Consider the following 23,907-nt stretch of genomic DNA (forward strand, 5'->3'; position numbering starts at 1 on the left):
CAATCTGCAGATCCAAGAATCCTAAAATAGTATATGATAAATTTCTAGGGTCTCTTGATACCTTTAGGGTCTCATCTGATTTCATTTGAGAACTTTCATCACATTGATAGAAGAACAATCTATCCTTCTAGATAGAAGTGAAAAGTGTAGCATGTCGTATTTATGTTTTGGATCTGGTGACGAGGTAACCACCAGAAGTGCATCGGGCTTGACTGTGGAAGGCACTTTCTCAAATCTTTAGATTTGAGACAATCCCACTATTAGGTCCTGAAATGTTTACTCCATTTCAGATGATGTTCCCTATTTCCTTGGCCAAAGTTGTTCTGTCTAAAGCCAGCCAGATGCCTGCTAATGTGCAAACTGTCCAACACAGTTTAGGAAAGGAGACAGCCCAGCCTCATTTTAATGAAAAACTAGGTCAAGTTGTTTGGATAAATAATTTTGCAATTCAGTATACATTTGTCTCCCTTGTTAATGACCATGAGCTCCTCAAGGACAGAACAAGAAGCTGTGACTTTTTCATATATTGTTGTCTCCCACCACGCTCCACAGTAACTGGCACATAATAGGCACATTATAGACGTTCAGCAAATGCTTGATGAACAAATGAGTGCTACTGAAGGTGCCTTTTCACCTCAAGGCAAACTAAAAGGACCCAGTTCAACACCAGAGGGCACTGCTAGATAAGCATATTGTCAGACTAGGACTAGATTGGCTTGAGAAATGCTCTTGAAAATTTATTTTCAATCTGTGGGAAGTAGCATAAATAAAAATATAAATAAGTTTTATGTGCTCACACCCCCTCTCTTTCTGGCAGGCCTCTAAAATTACACTTTGCTGGCATTAAATATGTGACTTGATTCATGCTTTGCTCAAAATGTAGATCTATATTTAAAAACAAAAGCCTTTTTGGAGTGGGATGGTGAGGTGTTTTTTTTTTTTCTCTTTTCCCTAAATTATGGTTTTGTTCAGACCCATATGAAATTATGGCTTTCATTTTTCCTTGCAAAAGCCTGATTTATTCAATGAATTTCAGCATCAGTCACATAGCAACAGACCCTGCTCTGAAACATTCTCTCAAACTGGCTAAATACCAGTAGTAAAAGATGTAAATTGCTGCTCTAATAAATCTAAACTTCTTTTTTCTTTTTTTTTTTTTTTTTTTTTTTTTTTTTGTGGTAGAGGTGCCCTCTCTAGTTGGGGCAGGAGAGAGGGAAAGGCCTTGTTAGGATTTCTTTCTAGTGCAGCCTTTGCTGTTCTTTTCTGGAGTCCCTGATCTGAGTACCCTCTGCTGGGAAGCCTCCAGGAAACGTAGAGTCCTCAAGGTCCAGTGCTCTAGAATCACTTACTTTGCTTCTCCTACCTGGGCCTCTGTAGAAGAATGTGTTTGTAGTGCCACGGATCCGTTGTGAAGAGCGAGAGGGCAGAGAAACTTTGGAACTCTAAGCTACAATTCGAATGACGAGTAATCTCCCATAAAGTCCGTGTCATCGGTATTTTTTGGCTGAAGTAGCTTTACAGTTTTATAAGCTTGGAACCAAATAACTTAATCAAAACTCCATGGTGTTTCATCTTTTTCAGGGCTTTTCTGTGTTGAATTCCTCTCTGAGGTCACTTTTTCCATTGCAGCTCCCAGCAGGAGGCCTCTTCATCAGCGCTGTTCAGCAGTTCCTGCCAAAGTTTTTAGTTCTTCTATCCAGAAGCTCTTATTCATCAGCCATGTTTTACCTTGACTGTTTACAGAATAATATGCTGTCCTCTGAGCAATAGCCTAGTTTTCCCTCCTTTCTAGCCAATGACTATTCTGTTTCTTGCACCTCCATTCCAGCAGTCTGATTCTCCTGGTGATCTTTAAGTAAGAACTGTTTATGCTCACTAGGAAGAAGAATGGAAAAATCACATGTCCATGGGGCTGTTATAATGCCCAGCTATATTGTGCTATTATAATGTTTATATGATTCTGGAAATTTCCCCAAAAACCAGTGTAAGCAAAATCAAAGATTAAGTTTTGGGTTTTAGGCTGAGTGGAGAAAACATTAAAAAGTATTTTGTTAAAAGTTTACATCATTTATTTATTAATTTATCTTAAGGCATTACTAGTATTTTAATTAGGCAGCCATAAAAATATTTCTATAGGTTGAATGGCTTAAAGAACAGAAGTTTATTTTCTCACAGTTCTGGAAGTTCTAGGTCAAGGTGCCAGCTGACTGAGTTCATAGCTCTTTGCTGCCCTGTGCATGTTCAACTCCTGGTTGTGCTCTCACACGGCCTTTTCTCTGTGTTGCATGTCCTGGAGTTTCTCCCCCTTCTTATAAGGACACCAGTCCTATAAACTTAGGGCCCCACCCTTATGACCTTATTTAACCCTAATTACCTCCCTACAGGCCCTATCTCCAAATTCAGTCACATTTGGATGTTAGAGCATCAACTTATGAATTTGGGACCATGGGACATACTGTAGTCCATAACAACTGGACCCCCTCTGTGTGCTTAGATACTATAGTAAGTGCTGGGAATACAAGGATTAATGAGACATGACCCCTGCCCTAAAAGAACACATAGCCAACTACAGCTCTCCTTACCTAAACTCTAGAAGCATGTTATCAATGTGAATGCAGGGACACTTGTCACGCTGTGAAGGAGGCATATATAGTTTGTGCAGTTTACTTAAGAATGAAGACGATTCAACAACTTGGATAAATACTTTTTAAACAATGATTGTATGTGTATTATTTGTCTGAAAGGACTCAATGTTGGGACAGATACCAAGAAAAATTGCACAGTGCACCTCATGGAGGTGATTTGACTAGAAAGGGAGAAAACCTGTGTATGAAATGATTTGGGAGCATTACAAGACAGTATAAGGTATAACCCCTAAATTATAGTTCTACTGCACTCTATTCACTAAGTGTGCTCAACTCTTTATTGTGATTCTCATGATGTTACTTACTAGTTATCATTAACATATTCTCAGATGATGGAGAAATTAGGGCACTGAGTGGTGAAGTTTTAGTAGCAAGTGAACAGGGTAAGAGATGAGGAGGAGAGCCAGGTCTCCTGACACTTTGCCCACCATCTTTTCATAGTACATGTTGTCTCTTCCTAGTATGTATGGTGCAGAGAAATATATTAACATGTGCCCAAGAGCCTTTAGGAGGAAAGAAAAAATAGTCCTAGGGCCTGGAATTGTGGCTCAGTGGCAGAGCGCTTGCCTCGCGAGTATGAGGCACTGGTCAGGACTTGTTAGAAAAGACTTCATACAGGCTGATCTTGAAGCCAATCTTGATAATGCTAGTGGGCAAAGCATAAGTTTAGCTCTTATCTCGCTTCTCTTCTCCTGTCCTCAGGTAGACGTGCAGCGGGGAGAGCGTGGACAGATTAGATATCTGTTGTAGGGTCACAAATTATCCCCAAATTCAGCTGCTTAAACATTTATTCCCTGCTGATTCTGCAATTGAGAGATCTGGGAGCATCTTAGCCAGGTGCTATGATGCTTATGAGGCTAAGATGAGGACATTGGCTGGGGCTGTCATTGTCTGCAAGCTTGAATGGGACTGGAAGATCCACTTCCAAGGAAGCTCACTCCCGGGGCAGGAGGCCTTGGTTCCTCACCATGTGGGCCCTTGTATAGGGTCCCCACAGTGTGACAGCCAACTTCACTCTGAATGATGAGAGAGAAAGAGAGAGAGCGTGTGTGTGTTTGACATCAATCTGAATGTTTTATGTCAGTATACATGTCATGTTTAATTATTTCCTATAATTAATTAGGCCTCATGATGAAAAAAAAATTGCTCTCACCAGTCTCAAAACACATCTATTTATCTCTTGCTACATGGTACAGAGTAAAGAGGGCTTACATGAGCTACTGCTTATTAGGCAGGACTTAGGGTAAATTATTAATCCTCTGAGCCCCAATACATACATGTACAGGACAGTATTGTATATTATTTATAATCATCAAGGCTCTGAGATTGATATACATGTTTATATTTTTTCATTTTTTGTTGTACATAGGAGATAATTAATGTACACAATTTGCAAAGCAAAGATGCATAATGTATCCTAATTTGTGATTTTTGTTAGACTTTAGTGACAGAAATAGCTATCAACCTTTCCTTGCATTTAAGTATGAACATGTGACATGGAGACAATAGAACATGAGTATGGTGGTTTTCTTCTTGGGTAAGGATTTTATATTTATTTATTTATGTGGGACACCAGAGACTGAATCCAGAAGCACTTTGCCACTGAGGTACATCCCTGGTCCTTTGTATTTTTTATTTTAAGGCAGGGTCTCACTAAGTTGGTTAGGGTCTCGTTAAATTGCTGAGGCTGGCTCTGAACTGGTGATTCTCTTGCCCCAACCTCCCCAGTGGCTGCAATTACAGGCATGAGCCACTGTGCCTGGCAGAGAGGTAGGATTTTAGAAGAGAACATGTCTTCTCCATTCTATCTTTTCCCTTTTGTTGGCTGGATGTAGAAGACAAAAAAGTCCTTGGAGATAGTGGAACCACAAGAGATATGGATCCTGGGGTTCCTAATTCACCACTGGGAAGACAGCTGCCTGTCACCCAGGAACACCTGCATTGGCCTACTTCATAAGGAAGAAATAAACATTTTATATTAGGTTCATTTATTATAGCAGGTAGTGTTAATCACCCTGGTAAATTTATAAATTGGGATTTTGATGTGGGGGGTAATGTAATAAAAAACTAAATATATTGCACTGGCTTAGAAGTTGGATGGTGGCTGACAGACATCCTTATATCAAAGGCTGGGAAGATGGAGACCTGTGGAAAGATGACAAAGCATTTGGTAAAATCTGTTGCTGATGATAATTTACAAGGCAAGGCCAAGTGCCAGACAAGCCTCTATCTCCCGGGAAGAGGTTGGTTATTATGGACTGTATTTAAAGGTATAGTAAGACGTGCACTCAGGCAAGGATATGTTTGAGTGAGTGTGGAGATTAAAGAGACTAGATAGAATTCAGAGAGCTGATGCTTCAAAGGATTGGAAAAGTAAGCTATATTTTTTTTAATCTCAATCTGCAGACTGTATGACTGCAAAAGGCTTTGAATAGCTTAGGTTCATTTAAACATTTCAATCTACTAGAAATTATTCCAGCTACTAGAGAAGGACTGATCTCTGCCCTCAAGGACTTTATGCTTTAAGAGGAGATAATACATGTGTTCAAATAACTGTATAGGAAGATGGTTCACAATCAAGACACATATTACTATGAACAGCACAGGAATTACCATGTTCTGAGAGAACCCAGAATACAGGTTCTTGAGAGGACTGGGGAACTCGGACTTGGTTGCTCATCTATCCCTCAAACCTACGAATGAATGGACTTCAGTCGTCTCTCATCTTCATCTTGTTGAAGCACCAAGGTTCACATCTGATCTGTGGTTCAGATTTGATACATTGGGCATTGAGATGATGCCTCAGGTCACCCATGCCTTCCTTATCTGTGTTCTTCCCTGACTTCACAAGTCATCCACACTGAGATTCGTATAGGTTCCACCCTTAAGAAGCTATGTTAGTCAGTTTTCTGTTACTGTGACAAAATACTTGAGATAAACAACTTAAAGGAGGGAAGATTTCATTAGGCTCATAATTTCAGAGATTTCAATTGATGGCTGCTTGGCTCTGTCGTTTCTGGGGTCTGTGTTGAGACAGAACATCATGGTGGAGATTGCATGGTGGAACTAACCTGCTCATCTCATGGTGACTCAGAAGTAGATAAAGAAATAAGAGGCTTAGGACAGGATAAATCCTTTCAGGACATGCACCCAGTGTGCTACTTCTTTCTATTTCCCGAAGTTTCCACTACCTCCCAATAGTGGGGACCAGGACTTCAACACTTGAACCTTTGAGGGACACTCCAGATCCAAATTATAGCACAGTCACATTTCCATGAAGAGAGAAGACAGGGCCTGGGGAGTGGTAGCTCAGTGATAGAACACTTACTTAGCATGCAGGAAGCCCACAGTTCAATCCCCAGGACAGAGAGAGAGAGAGAGAGAGAGAGAGAGAGAGAGAGAAAGAGGGCCCTCTTATCCCCATCCTTCTTCAATTTCCACCCAATCCTGAATTGCCCCACTCCTGAAAGCTCCATTTGCTTGCTGAGACAGCCTGTTCCCATTGTCTCTTGCTTTTTAAAGTCATTCTCTGGGAAAGAACGAGAACTTGCAGCTCTTTATGGTTTCCTGGCATGCGCCTAGTACCTTCTTAGCTTGCTTTATTGCCTCTTTAGCTGTGCAGAGCATTTATCTAAATATAGAACAGTAGGACACTATGGACAGGACTGGAGTAAGATAACATTTTCTTTCTGATCAATTCTGTTTCATCTTCCCTTGAACAGGAGATACTGTTCTTTTCTCAGAGTGGCAAGAGTGGGCAGCAAAAAGAAACGATATTGAACTTGCAGAGCTGTCCAAAAGTGGAAGGTAATCATTGCAAAGCCTTCTAAGGTCACAAGGCCCAGGCACTTGGTGCTCTAGACACTGGCTCTGCTGTGACCTTAGGCAAGCCACACAATGATGGTCAGCAGCTCATAGTGCCCTTTGGAGGCAGGGCAACGTGGAAGGGGCACCGTGTCCGCAGACCTGAATTGGATCCTCTGCCTTGCCTCTCTCGTATGGGTGACCTTGGGTAAAGTACTTGTCTTCATCTATGCAAAGGGGGGATACTAACAAAACCTATCTCATAGGGCTCTTATGGGGATCAGTGAGATGAACATATCTAAATCATTCCTCACATTCTCAAGAAATAGGTGAATATTTTGTGGCAATTTGTGATCTCATTTTTAATTTTGTTTCTGGAAGGAGTGATCTGTGTATGAACAAGAAGCAGCTCTCACTTACTCTATGGATCAGGTTCAAGTCCTTCAGGGGCACCACTCATCCAGGTGAGAGGGATGGTCTGCTGGAGGTAGTGGTTAGAACGGGGCTTCTAGCCAGCAACCAGGGTTCAAATCCCTGTGTGTGATCTTGAGCAATTGAGCCACAGTCCTTTATCTGCAACTCAAAATTGAAACTTTCTGCAGCCTTCATCTATATAGTGATATATATGTATATATGTGTATATATATATATATATATACATATATACACATACATACATACACATACATACATACACATACATACATACATACATATACATACACATTATTTTTTTGGTAAAGAAAATTTATGTTTGAATTTAGGGGATTGCCCGAGACCTTGAAGGGAGTTCTGTAATATATATTATATGCACTCTGTTGCCTTCACTAAACCCAGATGCTGAACTCCAAGACTCATCTGGTTTCTAGAGATTTGAACCCAGGCCTTGGGATACATCCCCACAGGGCTGCTGAGCTCCATCAACTATATGTGATCCTCTGAGAATATCGTTAATTATTATTATCACTTTTGCAACTATATTTTATAGCAGCTAATATTACCCCCTTTTACATATGAGGAAAATAAGGCCCAGAGAAATAAAGTAGTCACTTAGCTCAAAAAAGTCCAGATGGGGCATTGCTGACCTCAAATCCCGTACAGCCTGTGGAAACACGTGAGTTCCCAGGGACCCTGTGCCCTAGAAGACTCCAGGAAAGTCAACTCCAGGAAAGATTCCACCCAGCGAGGTTAGAGTCATGGTCAGCTGGGGCTGTGTGTTCCTGATGTCCCCACAGGTTGACTAGCTGTGGGTGGGCTCCCCCCTCTCAGAGGCCTGGTGGAGGAGGGAAGGGTGGTGCTGGTGAGGCTGCCCACAGGGAGCTGCCCACCAGGCACGGCTGATGATAAAGCCTGGCTGGTCCCCATCCAGCTGCCCTGCTCCATCCACTTTTCTAACTGTCACCGTGTGTTAGTTTGAATACTCTAGAAGATGACCTAGAGAAAAGGATCTGGGTGCAAGTAGCTGATTTGTAAAGTACAGGAAACACTATTTGGCAGTGAGAGAGTGACAGAGGGGAAGGGAGACAGCCGATCCCGGTGTGTCATTATGCCAGCCTCCGTTGTGAGTGACTGAGACGGGGAAAACTTGGAGTCATGGAGCACCACGTGCTTGGGAACATCCTGTGCAAGGGACGAGGGAGCAGAGGATCTGCCACTTCTGCAGAGAGGCTGGTTGACGGCTGCTCCTAGAGGAGCAGGTGACCAGAAGCGCAGGGTCTTTCACATTTTGGAAGGCCCAGTCTAAGGGCGAAGAGTGAAGCAGTGACAGGGCCGGGACACACCCTTTGGCCCAGCTCTGGGTCCAGGCAGGAACAGCCTTATCTGTGAAAAGCCCAGGATTGGTGCCGTCTCACTCACTGTGAAGTTCCCACCACTTTGCCTACTGTGGCACCTAAAATTTGTGCCACAAGTCACCAGTCTCCTGAGACCACTAATGAAATATCAATATATTACCCGGGAGAAGCAACCGGTGAACCTTTCCTTCCCTAGCTGAGAGATGTGCCTCAAGGGAATAGGATTTGGAACCAAGATATTCTGATGGAAGCAGATCAGGACAATTCTGGATAGTGGGATGGGGGACAAGGAAAGAAGGGTCACCTTGATGAAGACTCTGGCTATGCTGTCACTGTTAGATTGGAGGTGGCCTCTGAGGACAGAGACATCAAACAGGGACCCAAACGTGTCTCCCAGAGAAGGACGGGAACCCAGGGGATAGTTTCCTCTTTGGCAGTTTTCTCTCTCTGGAAAGGAAGCCGTCCTTCCCTGAGGCTGAGATGGCTAGCTCCTGGTCCACAGGCCCACATCTTCTTGCCTTCTTCTCCCGGAACCCAGCGCCCGGGGACACACCTGTCATACGATTTTGTGACATGTTTAACCGAACTGAACGGCCGAGGGCTCGGTGCCCCACTCTAGTTTCCACCTGCCAGTTCCCTTCTGACCTCGCTGGGAGCAGCCCCACATTTATTTAAAAGAATCCTCCGTCTCTCCTTTTCTCTTCTATGGAAAGAAGCAACACCCACAGCTTACCTACTGGTAGTGAGACTTCCAGCAAAATCCTCGACTCTGTTTATCCACAGATTAAATATAGAGGGTGCCCTTGACTCATCCAGCTGGTCATCAAGCCTCCATGAGGATATCATGGGCTGAATGTATCCCCTTATGCTGATGCTCTATCCTGCCATGTGACTGTATTTGGAGTTAGGATCTAGAGGGAAAAGGGGAAGCCTTCACTCAACAGGACTGGTATCCTTGGAAGAAAGCAGACATGACACTCGTCCTCCCTGCCCCCATGGTGTACATGGGAGAAAGGCCATGTGAGGACCCAGCAAGAAATTAGGTCTCTGTCAGCCAGGAAGAGGCCTCACCAGAAACTGAATTTGCCAACACCTTGATCTGGGACTTCTAGTGTCCAAAACTGTAAGAAAGCACACTTTGATTGTTTAAGCCTCCATTCTGAGGTATTTCGTTATAGCAGCTCGGGCAGACTAATACCCAGGTGACTCGTGGAAAAGGCTTTGGTACATCTCCTGGCACAAGGTAAGAGATTCATTAAGGGTAGCAATTTGTATTCCTTCCTAAAAAAACACTTGTCTTTCTAGGACAGAATTCTGGAAACTCCAAGGCCAAATAGCTGCAAACCCACTTGAAGCCTCTGACGAGAAATTGAGGGCATCAGAGAGAAAGCCAACCACAGCCACTCAACTTTTTCTATCCTGTTTCTGTGTTTAAGTCATGATGATTTGTGTCAAAAAATATGACTGCATCCTTCCTCTGAGGGACTTAATGCGCTTGTGCCAACTGCTTATCCATTGGTCAAATGTCTGTCTCCAAGGGTGGGTTAATGGGCTGTCTTAGAGGGCCAGGGGCCTGAGGCTAGGACTGTGCACAGAGAGCCACTAATAAAATAAAATAATTGGATTTGTTCCACCTTGTCTAGTTTAGACTGTACAGTCAGGAAGCAGGCCGGGCTGAGTGGTTTTAGGAATTGCAGGGTTGAACTTTCACTACAAGGCAGATTTTACTTCAATCCGTGTCAGCCTTGATCAGCGGTTGATCTGTCACTTTTAGAGGCCCAGCTACTCCTGACTCGTGGGCACATCAGGGAGAGGCTGTGCACAAGACACTGTTTTTCACCTTAACTCTGAGGTTCTGGTTTCACAGTGTCTACATTCCTCAGGACACCCCATAAGCAAGGTCTCCAAGTGGATTTCTGGGCTACAGATCTCCTGAGACAGGATGAGGGAGGAAGTAGCTGAAGCTTCTCAAGTAATCGTGATTCTCTTTGCCTTCATGTTCAATCCTAATGAATGCATTAAAGATGGCACTAAAATCCATTTGAGAGACTAGAACCATCTGGGATCATTGATCAGAGCTTTAAATGGCGCAAAAAGAGGGAAAAAATGGGCTGACTTCTGCTACGTAGGAAGGGGTTACATTGGCTTCATTGAAACCAGTTGCTTTATTCTCCCCAAGTTTTTCTTTAAATTCGGGCTGTCCAATGGTCTTTAGAGACTCCATAGGTTTCATTGAAATTTCTTTTGTCCTTTCCTCTTACTGAATCTCCGTGACCCTGACTTCACAGGGTTGGATGTTGCAGCCTAGAGGAGCGCTTGCCATTTGTACCTCCATCACAGATGGATGAAGGCCCAACGCTGACTCAATGAACCTGCTTCTTTTTGTACCTCCCTGACACTAAGTGTTTGCTCATAGACCCAACGTTGTTTCGATGTGTTCATTAAACTCAAACACCCACTCAGCATCCACCTTCGAAGGCCCTGGGAGTGCTGCAGCAAATGAGATGCAGATCCTGCCTTCAAAGAGCTCCAGTTTAGTGGGAGGGCAGAGGGATAGTAACTAACATATGGCCACCAAGAGGACGAGGCATGGAGAAAGGCTTTGAAGAGAATAGCAGTGGCCTTGGAGGTTACCTCCCAGGAGGGAAGAAAGAGAGAGGAGCATTCGTGGGAGGAACAATTTAATTGGGAATAAAGAAGCAGCCAGCAGGTTGTTCTGACAGAATCAATCTTTTTGATGCATGGCTGAAGGCAGCTGGTGAGGCTGGTGTAGATGAAACAATTATGTGGCACACAAGGAGCCAGGAAAATAAGGGGCAGACAAAGCAAAGACAAGAAGTGAGGGAGATAGGGAGGGAAGGAGGTAGGAGGGAGTTACTCATCTGGCTTGAGAAAATATCATCAGCCAATCCACCCATAACCCCATCCCATAATCTCAGCTCCTTCTTCATCGAGGAGTTGAGAGACTGGTCAAACAGCTTTGTTCTGGTGTCCATAAGATCTGGCTAACTACACCATATCCATTATTTCCCTTGTTTCTTGGAAAACTGGGGAATGGAGTCAACTTGTGAAAGGAAACCCATGAGAAATTTATCGACTTAGGAGAAACAATGACAATAAAGATGGTTTTTGTTTGAAATTAAGATGAATAAAATTAAATATGTTATTATCTGATTTGAACATCATAATTATTAGCGCCTTCCTTTGAATTTGTTGTGCTGGTGACCAAAATCTGTGACCAACAGGTTGGAAGGTTATTTTAATGGCATCATTTAAAAAAAGTTTCCAGAGACATGTCCCAGCCTGTATCTACACAAATGTAGGATAAGGAAAGAGAGACGAGGAGCAAGAGAAGGATATACTAGCTACTAAATTCAAACTCAAACTTAAGGATTTGTTTCTACGTGAATTGGAGCCAGTGGTAAGTCCTGCCTGGTGGCCGTCTGGGGAGAAAGAAGGGGCACCAGGGAGGAAGTCCTCCTGAGAGGACCCACACCCTTCCAGGACTGCATCCCCCCTCATTGTTTTCTTTTTCTGCCAGTAAATCACTGGTATTAATTAATAGGATTTGGTTTTGATTTTTTCCACACAACTGTTTGTACATATCTGGGGCTCGACTGCTAATGCAAAAGAAATTTCCTCCAACATTTTCAGACCAGAGACCAGATGACAGAGATCACGACTTATTCATCTCTGCCTTCCGAGTACCCAGAGCAGATTCTCCATATGTTCATCATATAGATTAATGAGTTTCCTTGCTCCACCTCGTTTTACCACCAGAAAACCTATTTCTTTAACAAATATTTATTAATTATCTCTACTTGCCAGGTGCTGAGTCAGGCAGTAAGAGTGAGCAAGAGAGACACGACCCTGTTTTTGCGGAGTTTGCTGCAATAATTAAAGCAGGCGTTATGATCTCATCACAGTAGGGTAAGTGAGAGGCTAAGGGGTCCAGCATCAGGGGACCACATCCGTTGGGGGAGTGGATCAAGGGATGCTTCCAGATGTAAACAAGTCCAGTGAAGTTAGCTGGAGTTCTGAGTTCTGAGGGAGCTTACAATCCTTTTGGAGAACAAGACTATCGTGCATGTAAAAGTAAGAAACTGCTTCAGAAGACACTCTGTGTTCGGAGTTAGACTATGGATCCTAAAGGGTAGAAAGCGGTGAAATCAGTGAGGGCCTATGTAGGCTTGGAAGTTTTCCAAGAGAAAGTGACAGGTGGACGGCCTTCAGAGATGGGTAGAGCAATGGAATAGAATAAGAGGAGAGTCTGTTGGCTTGCCACCCTGAACTTGCCTGATCTCATCGGGTCTCCAAAGCTAAGCAGGGCCAGGTCGGATTAGTATTTGAATGCTAGACCAGGAGAAGAAAAGGTAGAAATAAGAGTCACACACAGTTGGGAAACTGAGCCCTAGATGGATGCTGTCAGGAGACAGGCAGGCTAAATTTGCAAGATCTGGGAAGTCAAGCAGAAATGAAAATGTAAACAGAATTCATTCCTCATGACTATTCTCAATAATGTGCTAAAATCTATACATGTTAACTCTTAGTCTGGATTAAGTTTGGAGGAGGAAATGTTTAGCAACAGGTCTATTGAAAGGAAAGTGAGAAAGCGATAGACCGGTGAGCTAGAAATGAAGGATGGAGACCAGACAGAGATCAAAGCTGACAAATAAAGGCCATCCCTCTATAGAGTGGAGAGAGGCCCCGAGATGTTCAGGGGTTCAGCTTTTGTGGGGCAGGGGTTTGGAGGTGTAGCTGTGTTGCTATGGGGGCGTTTGGAGGTGTAGCTGTGTTGCTATGGGATAGGCTTGGGAGTGCATGCATCAGAGCTAGGCGGGTGGGAATAGCATGGGATTGGCTTAGGTCATGGTGCCATGGGGCTTTCCAGAGCAAAGGGGTCGTGTCCTTCTGGGATTGGCTTAGGGTTATGGTACCATGGGGTAGGTCACTAATAGGGGTGGGGGAAATTCAGGTAAGAGGAAGTACAGGAAAGTGAAACTTATCTCATAAGATGGTGGTTAACATTTAAGATGGCTGTTCAAATGTTAAGTCAATACCCTATATCTATAATAAATTTTCTCTCCCTATCAAGGGAGAATCCATGAGAAAGAACACAAACCAGTCTTCATGTGACCATGCAGACTTCCAGGTAAACACACTAATAATATTTGTTAGCACAGAGTTCTTATCTATGGAATTCTCTTAGAAAGAAGTACCTGGTTGGCCTAGCTTGCTCATTTATAACAAATCTAGAATCTATTGGTATACTGAGATGGGTTCTATGATTAAGTTCTCTATCTGAGCATGATATGAAGATATTTCATGATGGCTCTTTTCTGTGAGGTAATGTGACCACATACGTGGCTTGAAGATGTGTGTTCATCTGGGAAAGAGGATATCTTAGTGAGGCTTGATAGGACTTTGGGAGCTATATTTCTCCTGCTTCACCCCAGCCTTGAGATTGCTCATTTTGTTGAAATTATTAGTGAAGTTTGAAACTGGATTAAGATCCCTATTCTTGTCTATTGTCTTTCACATAATCCTTTTATTATCTTATGTACAGAATATAGGATCTCTTGGATGCTCCAGTGGCGCAATCGGTTAGCATTCGGTACTTATACAGAACATAGGATCTCACATCAACCCTGTAAATTAAGTCCCCAGGAAAAATGATTTGTCTAATATCACAAGGAAGTAAGGAAGTAGCAGGTTATGAATTCAAACCCAGATCTGAATTCACATTCTTTCCCTGATTTACATGACTGACTCCCTTTTAACAACTTGAATAAACAGAACAGGTCATTGGGGCCCCAGGAAAGTCCTAGAAAACCATCAGGGTCCTCATCAGGTCTCTGAGATTCACTTCCCCAAAGTAAAATTTTAACCAGGAAATTCCGATGTACAATCTGATTCACTTGAGACCCAAGAAGTAGTGTTTGTGTCACATTTTCCATGGAAATTCATTTTCACCAGAGGCGAAACACAACTCCATTGGGACTCCACAAATCATGGAGTGTTTGTGTGCTATCTGGGGAATAATATCACATTCTTTGAAGGCTGAGAGAATGTCTTCTGCCCTTGATCAAAATCAGATGATATAACTGGAGTTGCAAATTCCATGTTTAGCCTTAATGTGGAAGTTGAGCCTTATGGGAAGGCTTGGGATCAGCCACATTTCACATGGGCTTCAGATTTATGACTATATTTGTATGCATTCATTCATGTCTCAAATTTTTCCTAGGAGCGTTTGCAAAGCCATTAGGATCAGCTTCCTGCCAGGGAACTTGAGGTTCCTTTTTTAAAAGAACCAGCATGTGTACAAGAGGAAACAGGTAGGCCATAGTAAGGAACCCATCTCCCTTTTTATTTATTTATTTATTTCTGTAGAAGTGTCTAAATCTAGCTGCCTCAGGTCAAGGAACTCCCTTCCTATGGGACAGGTGTATCCTATGGTACCTTGGGTCCTGTGCCACAGATGAGTCATTGAATAAATCAGGTGAGAAATTGTAAAATTCTTAGAATCAAATGAAAATAGAAATACAACCTACTAGAACCTCTGGATACTACAAAGACAATTCTAAGAGGAAAGTTCATAGCTTTGAGTGCTAACTTAAAAATTCAGAAAGATTTCCAAATAAATAACTTAATGGTCATCTCAAGGCCTTAGAAAAACAACAAACCAATTCTAAAACCAACAGAAAGAATCATATAATGATGATCAGAACAAAAATTAGTAAAATAGTAAATAAAAAATACAAAGGATGAATGAAATAAAGAGTTGGTTCTTTGAAAAGATAAATATGATTGGTAAATTCTTAGCCAAACTAATCAAAAGAAAGAGAGAAGACTCAAATTAATAAAATTAGAGGTAAAAAAGATGTCCCAACAAACAATCCTGAAATCAAGATTTCATTAGGGATTGTTTTTAAAACTTATATTCCAATAAATGGGAAATCTAGAAAAAATTGACAGATTTCTAGGCACATACAACCTACCAGAATTGAACCAAGAGGATATAGAAAACCTAAGAAGACCAATAACAAGCAATGGGATTGAGGCAGAAATAAAAAAACTGTCCAACAAAGAAAACTCTAGGATCCATGGCTGAATTCTACCAGACCTTTAAAAAGAACTAATGCCAATGCTTCTCAAATTATTTCCTGAAACAGAAAGGGAGGAAATACCTCCAAACTCATTCTATGAAGCCAATATCACCCTGATACCCAAAGACACATTAAGGAAAGAAAATTACAGACCAATATCACTGATGAACATAGATGCAAAAATCCTTAATAAAATATTAGAACACAGAATTCAGAAACACATTACAAACCTGAACACAGTGATCAAGTTGATCTCCTTTTCAGGATTCAATGGTAACTCCACATATTCAACTCAATCACATAAAAAGAGCCAACGATAAAAAAATCACATTATCATTTCAATAGATTCAGAAAGTGTTCAACAAAATTCAGCACCCATTCATTATAAAAGTCCTGAAAAAAAAAACTCACCATCATAAAGTTTATATATGACAATCTCAAAGCCAATATCATACTGAATGGGGAAAACTGAGAATATTTTCTCTGAACAAGACAGAGGTATCTGCTTTTACCACTCCTATTCAATATAGTACTTGAAGTTTTAGCCAGAGCAATTAGATAAAAGAAAAAAATAAAAAGGATACAAATAGGGGGATATATACTTAGAAAATCCAAAAAGTTCCACCAGAAGACTTCTAGAGCTGAGAAACAAATTCAGCAAAGTTATCAAGATACAAAATTAACATATAAAAATCAGTAGCTTTCTATGCACCAGTTGAATTGTTTGAGAAAAAAAATCAGGAAGACAATTCCACTTAGCCTCAAAAACGAACAATAAAACAAAATATTTAAAAACCCTAGGGATAAATCTAACCAGAGGTAAAAGAGCTGTACAATGAAAACAGCAAAGCACTGAAGAAAAAAAAAATAGAAGACACCAGAAGATGGGGAGTCCTCTCATGTTCTTGGATAGGCAGAATCAATATTGTTAAAATGGCCATATTACCAAAAGTGATCTACAGATTTAATGCAATCTCCATGGAAATACCAACATTCTTCACAGAAGTATAAAAGCAGTCCTAAAATTCATGTGGAAGAATAAGAGACCCTGAGAAGCCAAAGCAGTTCTGAGCTAAAAGAGCAATCAATGCTGGAGGTATCACGTTATCTCATTTCAATCACACCACAAATCCATAGTAACAAAAACTGCATGGTACTGGCCTAAAAACAGACACATAGACCAGTGATACAGAATAGAAGACACAGAGACAAACCCACACAGATACAGTCATCTGGTTCTTGACAAAGGTGCCAAAAACATACATTGGAGAAAAGACAGCCTTTCTAACAAATGTTGCTGGGAAATGTAGATGTACGTATGTAGAAGAATGAAACTAGGTCCCTGTCTCTCCCTCTACATAAAAGTCAATCCAAATTGGATCACAGACCTAGGAGTTAGACTAGAACTGCAACTGTCAGAAGAAAACACGGGACAGCCGTGCATCGTGCAGGTGTAGGCAATGACTTCCTCCGAAGGATCCCTAAAACTCAGGAACAGTACCCAAAATTAACGAGTAGGATGGCATCAAATTTAAAAAAGTTTCTACACAGTAAAGGAAACAATAGCATGAAGGAAGAGCCCACAGAATGGGCGAAAATCTTTACCTACACTCTTCTGACAGAAGGTTAATATGCAGAATATATAATGAACTAAAAACATGCAAGAACTGCAATAAATAACACAATCAATAAATGGAAAATGAACTAAACACAAATTTCTCAAAAGAAGAAGTATGAATGACCAACAAATATATGAAAAAATATTCAACATCTTCAACAATCAAGGATATACCAATCAAAATTATATCAAGATCTGTCTCACTCCAGTTAGAATGGCAATTATCAATACCAATAAATTCTGGTGATACAGGGAGGAAAATACCCTTTTACAGTGTTGGTAGAACAGCAAATTAGTAAAACCACTATGGAAATCATCACAGAAGTTCCTCAAAAGACTAGGAATGGAGCCACCATGTAACCCAGGTTTCTCACTCCTTGATATTTACCCCAAAGAACTAAATAATATAGTGATATATGCAGACATTGGTTAATAGCAATGCAATTGGCAATAACCAAGTTATGGAAGCAACCTAGGTGTCCATGCACAGATGAATAGATTAAGAAAATATACACAATGGCGTTTTACTCAGTCACAGAGAAGAATGAAATAATGTCACTTTCAGTCAAATGAATAAAACTGGAGAGCATTACATCAAGTGAAATTAGGTTGACTCAAAAAGTCAGGGGTCAAATATTTTCTCTCATATGTGGAAACTGGAGAGAAAAAAAAAAAACAAGAAATAAAATCTCATTAAAATAGAAGGGAGTGGTGTATTAAGAATTTTAATGCAAAAATAAATAAATAAAATAGAAGGGAGAACAATAAAGTAGAGAAAGGGGATCAAGAGGGAAGGAAGAGAAGAAAGCATGGGGAAATCCTGAGGAATGAAATCAACCAAATTATGCTATGTCCAGAATGAAAATGCCAGAATGGATTCCATTATTAAGTACAAATATAATGCACTATGAAATAAAGAGTGATTAATAATAATAATAGAAGGGACTCCAGTGGAGTAGAGCAAGAGGATCAGAAGGATGGGGAGGGGAGTGAACAAGGAGGTATTGGAGAATAAGACTGATGAAAGTATATTATGTGCATATACAGATATGGCACAATGAATTCCACTATTATGCATAATTATAATGCAGCAATTAGAAAATACAAGAAACAGTTAATGCTGGTAAGGTATGGGGGAAATAGAACTCTTATATAATGTTGATAGGAATGAAAATGAATATAACCATTATGGAAGTCAGTCAGGACGTTCTTCAAAAGACTAGGATTGGCGATCCGGTTCCCTGGTATTTACTGCCCCCCTCAAATTAAAGTCAGCATATGATAGAGATGCTTGCATACCCATGTTTACAGCAGTGAAACTCACAATAGCCAAGTTATGGAGCCAGTCCAGACGTCCACTAACAGATGAGTGGATAAAGAAAACGTGGTCTATATACACAATGAAGTTTTACTCAGCCATAAAGAAGAACAAAATTATGTCATTTGCAGGAAAATAGATGAAACTAGAGAGCATTCTATTAGATGAAATAAGTTAGACTCAGGAAGTCAAGGTCAAATGTTTTATCTCATATGTGGAAGCCAGAGAGAAAAAAAGTAAAAAAGACACCTCATGAAAATAGAAGGGAGAACGATGAAGTAGAGGAAAGGATCAGGGTTATGGAAAAAGGGAGGGAAAGGGGAGGTACTTGGGAAGTTAATTGATCAAATTATTTTATCTGAAAGTATGAATATGTCACAAAGAATCCCACTTTTGTGCATAATTAGTATGCACCAATAATTTTTTTTAAAGTGCCGTAGAACATGCATAGCTGGGATGTGACAGATTGGCCCATGCCTGGACCTCTCTCTCAGGGCTGCCAGCATCTTCAATGGACAGATGGAGCTGTCTTCCCTTCCTTGTTTGTGCCTCTTTAATCACCTTTACAGGCCGCTAGCATATAACTAGCTGATAAAAGTGCTTAGTAAACATCTGAATTGTAATAGCCCTAGAAAGATGTCTAACCTGATAATTTTTCTATCTTCTGATACAAGAACACCAGAATCTTTTTTTTTTTCATGATTTGGGGGAAAAATACATTTATAGTTTCAGCCATTGAAAGAGTTGTGAAGGATACAACAGATTTGTCCCAACTGCATTTCTCCATGAAGAACACCAGAATCTTTAATTCAAGAATCAAAGCAGAGCCACACAGACCATAAGAATCTATACCAGTATGTCCAGGGGAACTTTAACTTAGGTCTTTATAAGAAAAGTAAAAAGCATGGCTGAGAAAATCTATGAAGCTGAGTTGAGAAAAGACAGTGGTGTGGTGTAGATGTTGGGTTTTTCTTTTTATGGAACCTCCTGATTCTCTTCTTAGCTTGTATTGTCAGCCTCCCTTTGGTGTTCACTGGACTATTGCTTTTGCTTGCTTTTGAACCTTATCATCTTCAGAGTCCTTAGTCTTTGTCCCAAGTGCTTTTATTCAGCATTCCTTTATATATGACTTTTCACAGTTTTAAGGACTTTGATTCTTTCCAAGACAAGGCAAAACACCAAAACACTGGCTATTCACTCTGTTCACCACCCACTTGCCTCCTGATGGTACGACATCTTTCCAAACCCAGTGCTTGATGTTCTTTTTGTCCTGGTGCCATATTCTATGTATTCTTTCACTTGCCTGTTATGAAATGAAGGGAAAAAATCAATAAACATGGTTGTTTTTTGGAGCAAAGAGTGAACTCCAGCTGAATATGGAGTCACCACCATGTGCCACAGGGCTACTTGGTAATGTCATAATCTATTGGTAGGATCTACAAGCAGACAGAATGCAAAAATAAAAGTGGTTTAAACAATAAAGGGTCTAATTTTTGATGGTAGTTAAACACAGTAATGAGATTATTAGGACTCCCTATTGACTTCTGTAATTCTTTAGCTCTTGCCTGTGGATGCAAAATGGCACCCCAGCCATCTTTAGCTGGACATTATGTCATTCCACAGCAATATCCAAAGGAAGGCAAGGAGAGGGTGCACCTTAGTGGAATTATCTCTCTTTCTCTGTTAAATAGGAGGAAAAGTTTTTGAAGAATATGCTCCCTAGGAGATTTACCCTTAAATACCATGGGCCAGAATAGGTCACATGACTATTCTTTACCTTCAAGAAACTGAGAATCAAGAAACTGGCTTCTACAGTGAAAGTGGATTTTATGTGTTACGAAGGAGGAGAGTTGTTGGGGAGCTAACCACAGCCTCAAATACCCTCCTGATGTGCAGCACCCCAGGAGTGGATTATATTTAATCATTTCACATCTGCTGTCACACGGGTTGTACATGTAGTTAATATGAAGTCATAGAAGAAAAAGATCAAAAGCATTCAGTATGAATCCATCCTGTCTCTTCTAGGGACAGATGGTTGTCTCCCCTAAGCTTTTTTTTTCTTTTAAATATTCATGGGCTTCATCACTTTAACCATTGTTCTGAGTGCATTTCAATGGTCTTAAGTACCTTCACATTGTTTTGCAACCATTACCATCACCCATCTCTGGAATGATTTCATATTCCCAAACTGAAATTGAAAATATCTCCTCCCCCTTTCTCCCTCCCCTCAACCCCTGGAAGCCACCATTCTATTCTCTGGGTCTAGGTACCTGATACAAGTAGAATCACATAGCATTTGTCTTCAAACTCAATTTTCAAATGTATAGTAGCCCTTCTTGAAGTGCCCCTCTTTCTCTCCCTCCTTCTCTACTTTCCTCTCTTCCCTTCTTCCCCTCTTCCTCCTTCTCCTTCTCCCCTCATCCCAAACCCTTTCCATACCTCAAGGCTCAACGTGGAGAGACCATGGGGCTCTTCCCTCCTCTTTGAGTGTTTGACTTTCCGGCTCACTCAGCCCTTGTGGACACTATCTCATGCTATATTAACCATGATTTTGTGAGTGAGTTATCTCCCCGCCTAGACTGTGGCCTCTTGCAGAGCGTAGACTGTGTGTGGATCTTACTTTCTTTTCTCTCCTCCACAAATTGTCCCTCAGACAATACTTGTCAGATTCCCTGTTGTTTTTAGGAAAGCCACACAGACCAGCTTAATAATCAAGCAGTTCTCGCTTAAGTGTGGTTACGTTTCATGGGTTGAAACTTAACTTGATTTTATTTTTAAAAAGTCTTCCCTAAGATGGACAAAAGATGTCCAGTGTCCTCATTAAGCCTGCATGTAGACTTGAGGCTGGATAACATGCCGCCTTAGCTAAGCCAAGATCATGGAAACACCAGATTCACACAACACTGTTTCCTCGAGAACCTACCCCTACTTGCCTCATATTAAGATCACTTCTTTTTTAGTAGTTAAGAGTCAGCAACCATTTCTCAGTCTAAAGAAGATTCCCTCATTTCTAGAAAAGTCAGAGCTGGGTAGTCCAGGGCCTCTGACAAGCCTTTAGTTTTCACAGACACACCTGCTCTGTGGTGGTTTAATATCTACTGAGAACCAGAAGCTTTAACACACACACACACACACACACACACACACACAGACTTAACAAGAGGTAGATTTGGCTTAGCATCTTAATCACTGAATAAGTGACTAGTAAAAGATTTTAGCAACTGGGGGGTGTCATGATGATGGCATATTGTCCTTGCGTGATTGACACTAGCAACGTTAACATTAGACATCCTAGGGAGTGGTGATTCTAGGTGTGTTCTAACCTTCTTTGTCCCCCCAACCTCTAGAGACAGGCTCAGAGCTTCAAGTTCAAGGGAGAGCAATAAGAAGCTGGAATTGTCTACTTTTGGTAAACATTCCCAGGTCCCTTCTCTGAAGTTGTACCTCAGAGTCACCTGGAAGAACAGGGGAGGGAGTTAATTAATCTGCTTATTTAAACATACCCTGAAAGATCAGGATAACCTATTTGAATCTCAGAAAGCACACAAACTAGTTGAATGTGTTAGTCGATGTTTGGCTTCCTGACCTGGCTTGTTAAGGGATGCCAGGGACTGCCCCTCTCTTTCCTCTGCAGAACTATAAAACAACAATCTGGGTGGGTGAATGGAGGGGCACTTCTAGGGACCTTGGAGAGAACCTCTGTCTCACAATGTCACAGTTTCCTCTTTAGTTTGCTTGTTTTTTACAAGTCTGGGGAAAATTAAGAAACGTTAAGATGGCTTCCAATTGGTACCATTTAATGAAAACGTTGTGTACTTTTTATAAAACAGTTTTGATTCAGACTCTCATGTAAAAGTTAGGAGGGGCTGCTGAGCATTTTGATATCAGAGTCACTTCCCCAATCAGAAGCAAGAGCACCTTAGGTCTCCGTATTCGGAAATGAAGTGAATGATTTCTCTAGAGTTGTGGCCAGCCACAAAGGAAAAGTTTGTGGGTGCATCTGAAAGGTGTGTTCTCTGTGAAAATAGGGTGAAGGGAACATTGACGGTAGGAAATAAAAATGTTAAGATGGAAACCAAGATTTTCTCTTTGATAAGAGTAACAGACAATGACGGTCTTTTTCCTCCGTGTTGAGTCTGGCACCAAGGCAGACTCCCTGGGGAGATGCAGATGGCTCGGACACTTTTACATCTGTACATTTACTCACTCACTTTATCCATCTCTTCATGGTTCATTCATCATTTGTCCAAAATCATTGATTAGGGACCTATTACATCTCCTGCACTGGGGATCAAATGATGGATACAGAGTTCCCTGGAGGAAATCTGGTCTGCTGGCGGGGGCTCATTAGAGTAAACACAGCCATGTACTGGGCTTAGTACAGATACCCACAGACACATTGAGAGAAAGAGCCCCTGATGTCTCTAGATGGCTGGGAAGGATTCATAGAGAGTGAAATTTGAAGTGAGCGCGTTCATAGGTTAAGCAATTGAGAAAGAAAATCTCACTGAGGGCTGGGCCTGTGCAAAAGCATGAGGTATGACTGTGGGCAGAGAACAGGGAAGAGCATAAAGTGAGAGGATGGGGTGCCAGTGAAGAATCTGCCAGAAAGGGATGGAGCTGAGCACCCTGAGACCCAACTCAAGGGCCAAAAGGCACAAGTGCAACTGACCACACAGTCCGCATCCCCACACTCCACCACACACACACACACACACACACACACACACACACACACACACACACATCCCACTCCCACACAGTGCACCCCACACATATGCCCCACCCTGCACTGCATGCCTACCACCCTCATTTCTGCTAAATCCCTCCAGACACAGCAAAGTGGGCTCTGCTGAATCCCCCAAGCACAGCACAGGGATCTGGGACACTGAGGGACTTTGGGGAGGAGGATCCAACTTGCTCTTCAGCACAGGGGTGGCATGCACACACCATCACTGGCCTGTAAGTTCATTGCATCAGGACCAGCTCTGACTCAGGCCCCAGCTGGTCCTCTGTGCCTAACATGGTAGCTGGCATAAATAAGTGAAGAAAGCCAAGTGGAAAAAGCACTTGTGTGACACAAACCACTGTCAGGCTCATGAAGAGGGTATTGTAAGAACCCAGGTGAGCAATCACGGTGGGATGGAGAAGAAGGGTCAGAAGGTAGACCAGCACTCTCCAATAGAACCCTCTGCAGGGATGGAAACGTTCTGTTTTTCACTCTATGTTAGGCAAGCCAGGGGCCACGTATGGCTCTTGCGTACTTGAAAAGTGGTAGAGAGGCTGAGGTCCTGGATTTTGACTTTTAATTAATTTAAATTTAAGTAGTCATATGTGACCATTGACTACCATATAGAACCACAGAGTTCCAGAATTTTCTGTGGTAGAATCCAAAGTACTTGCAAACAGTTGGATTTTTTTCACCAATTCAATTAATAAATGTTTATTGATTATTGACTTTGTTCCTCGAGGGGGGAAAGTGGGGGCCAGTTTGTGGGAATAATGCCAGGTATTTAGGCTTTGTAAGGAGCATGATAAAGGAGCTCCCGCACGGGTGATCAGGTGTGAATGGCACAGACAACATCCCGGGCTCATGCAGCTGGCAATCTTTTGGAAGTAATAG

General features: G+C 41.6%; 1 long non-coding RNA gene across 1 annotated transcript in view; it reads left to right on the plus strand.

Moving 5' to 3' along the window:
• The first annotated feature begins 4,463 nt into the window (after positions 1-4,463).
• The window catches only part of LOC110597615 (uncharacterized), a 36,837-nt gene continuing 17,393 nt past the window's right edge, over positions 4,464-23,907 (plus strand). The window contains exons 1-4 of the long non-coding RNA XR_013426433.1: positions 4,464-9,485; positions 12,071-12,172; positions 13,338-13,394; positions 14,487-14,577. This is a non-coding gene — a long non-coding RNA (uncharacterized LOC110597615). The remainder of the gene's footprint in view (positions 9,486-12,070; positions 12,173-13,337; positions 13,395-14,486; positions 14,578-23,907) is intronic.

The sequence above is a fragment of the Ictidomys tridecemlineatus genome, chromosome 10 (assembly GCF_052094955.1).
Source record: "Ictidomys tridecemlineatus isolate mIctTri1 chromosome 10, mIctTri1.hap1, whole genome shotgun sequence".
In the NCBI taxonomy this organism is placed as follows: Eukaryota; Metazoa; Chordata; class Mammalia; order Rodentia; family Sciuridae; genus Ictidomys; species Ictidomys tridecemlineatus.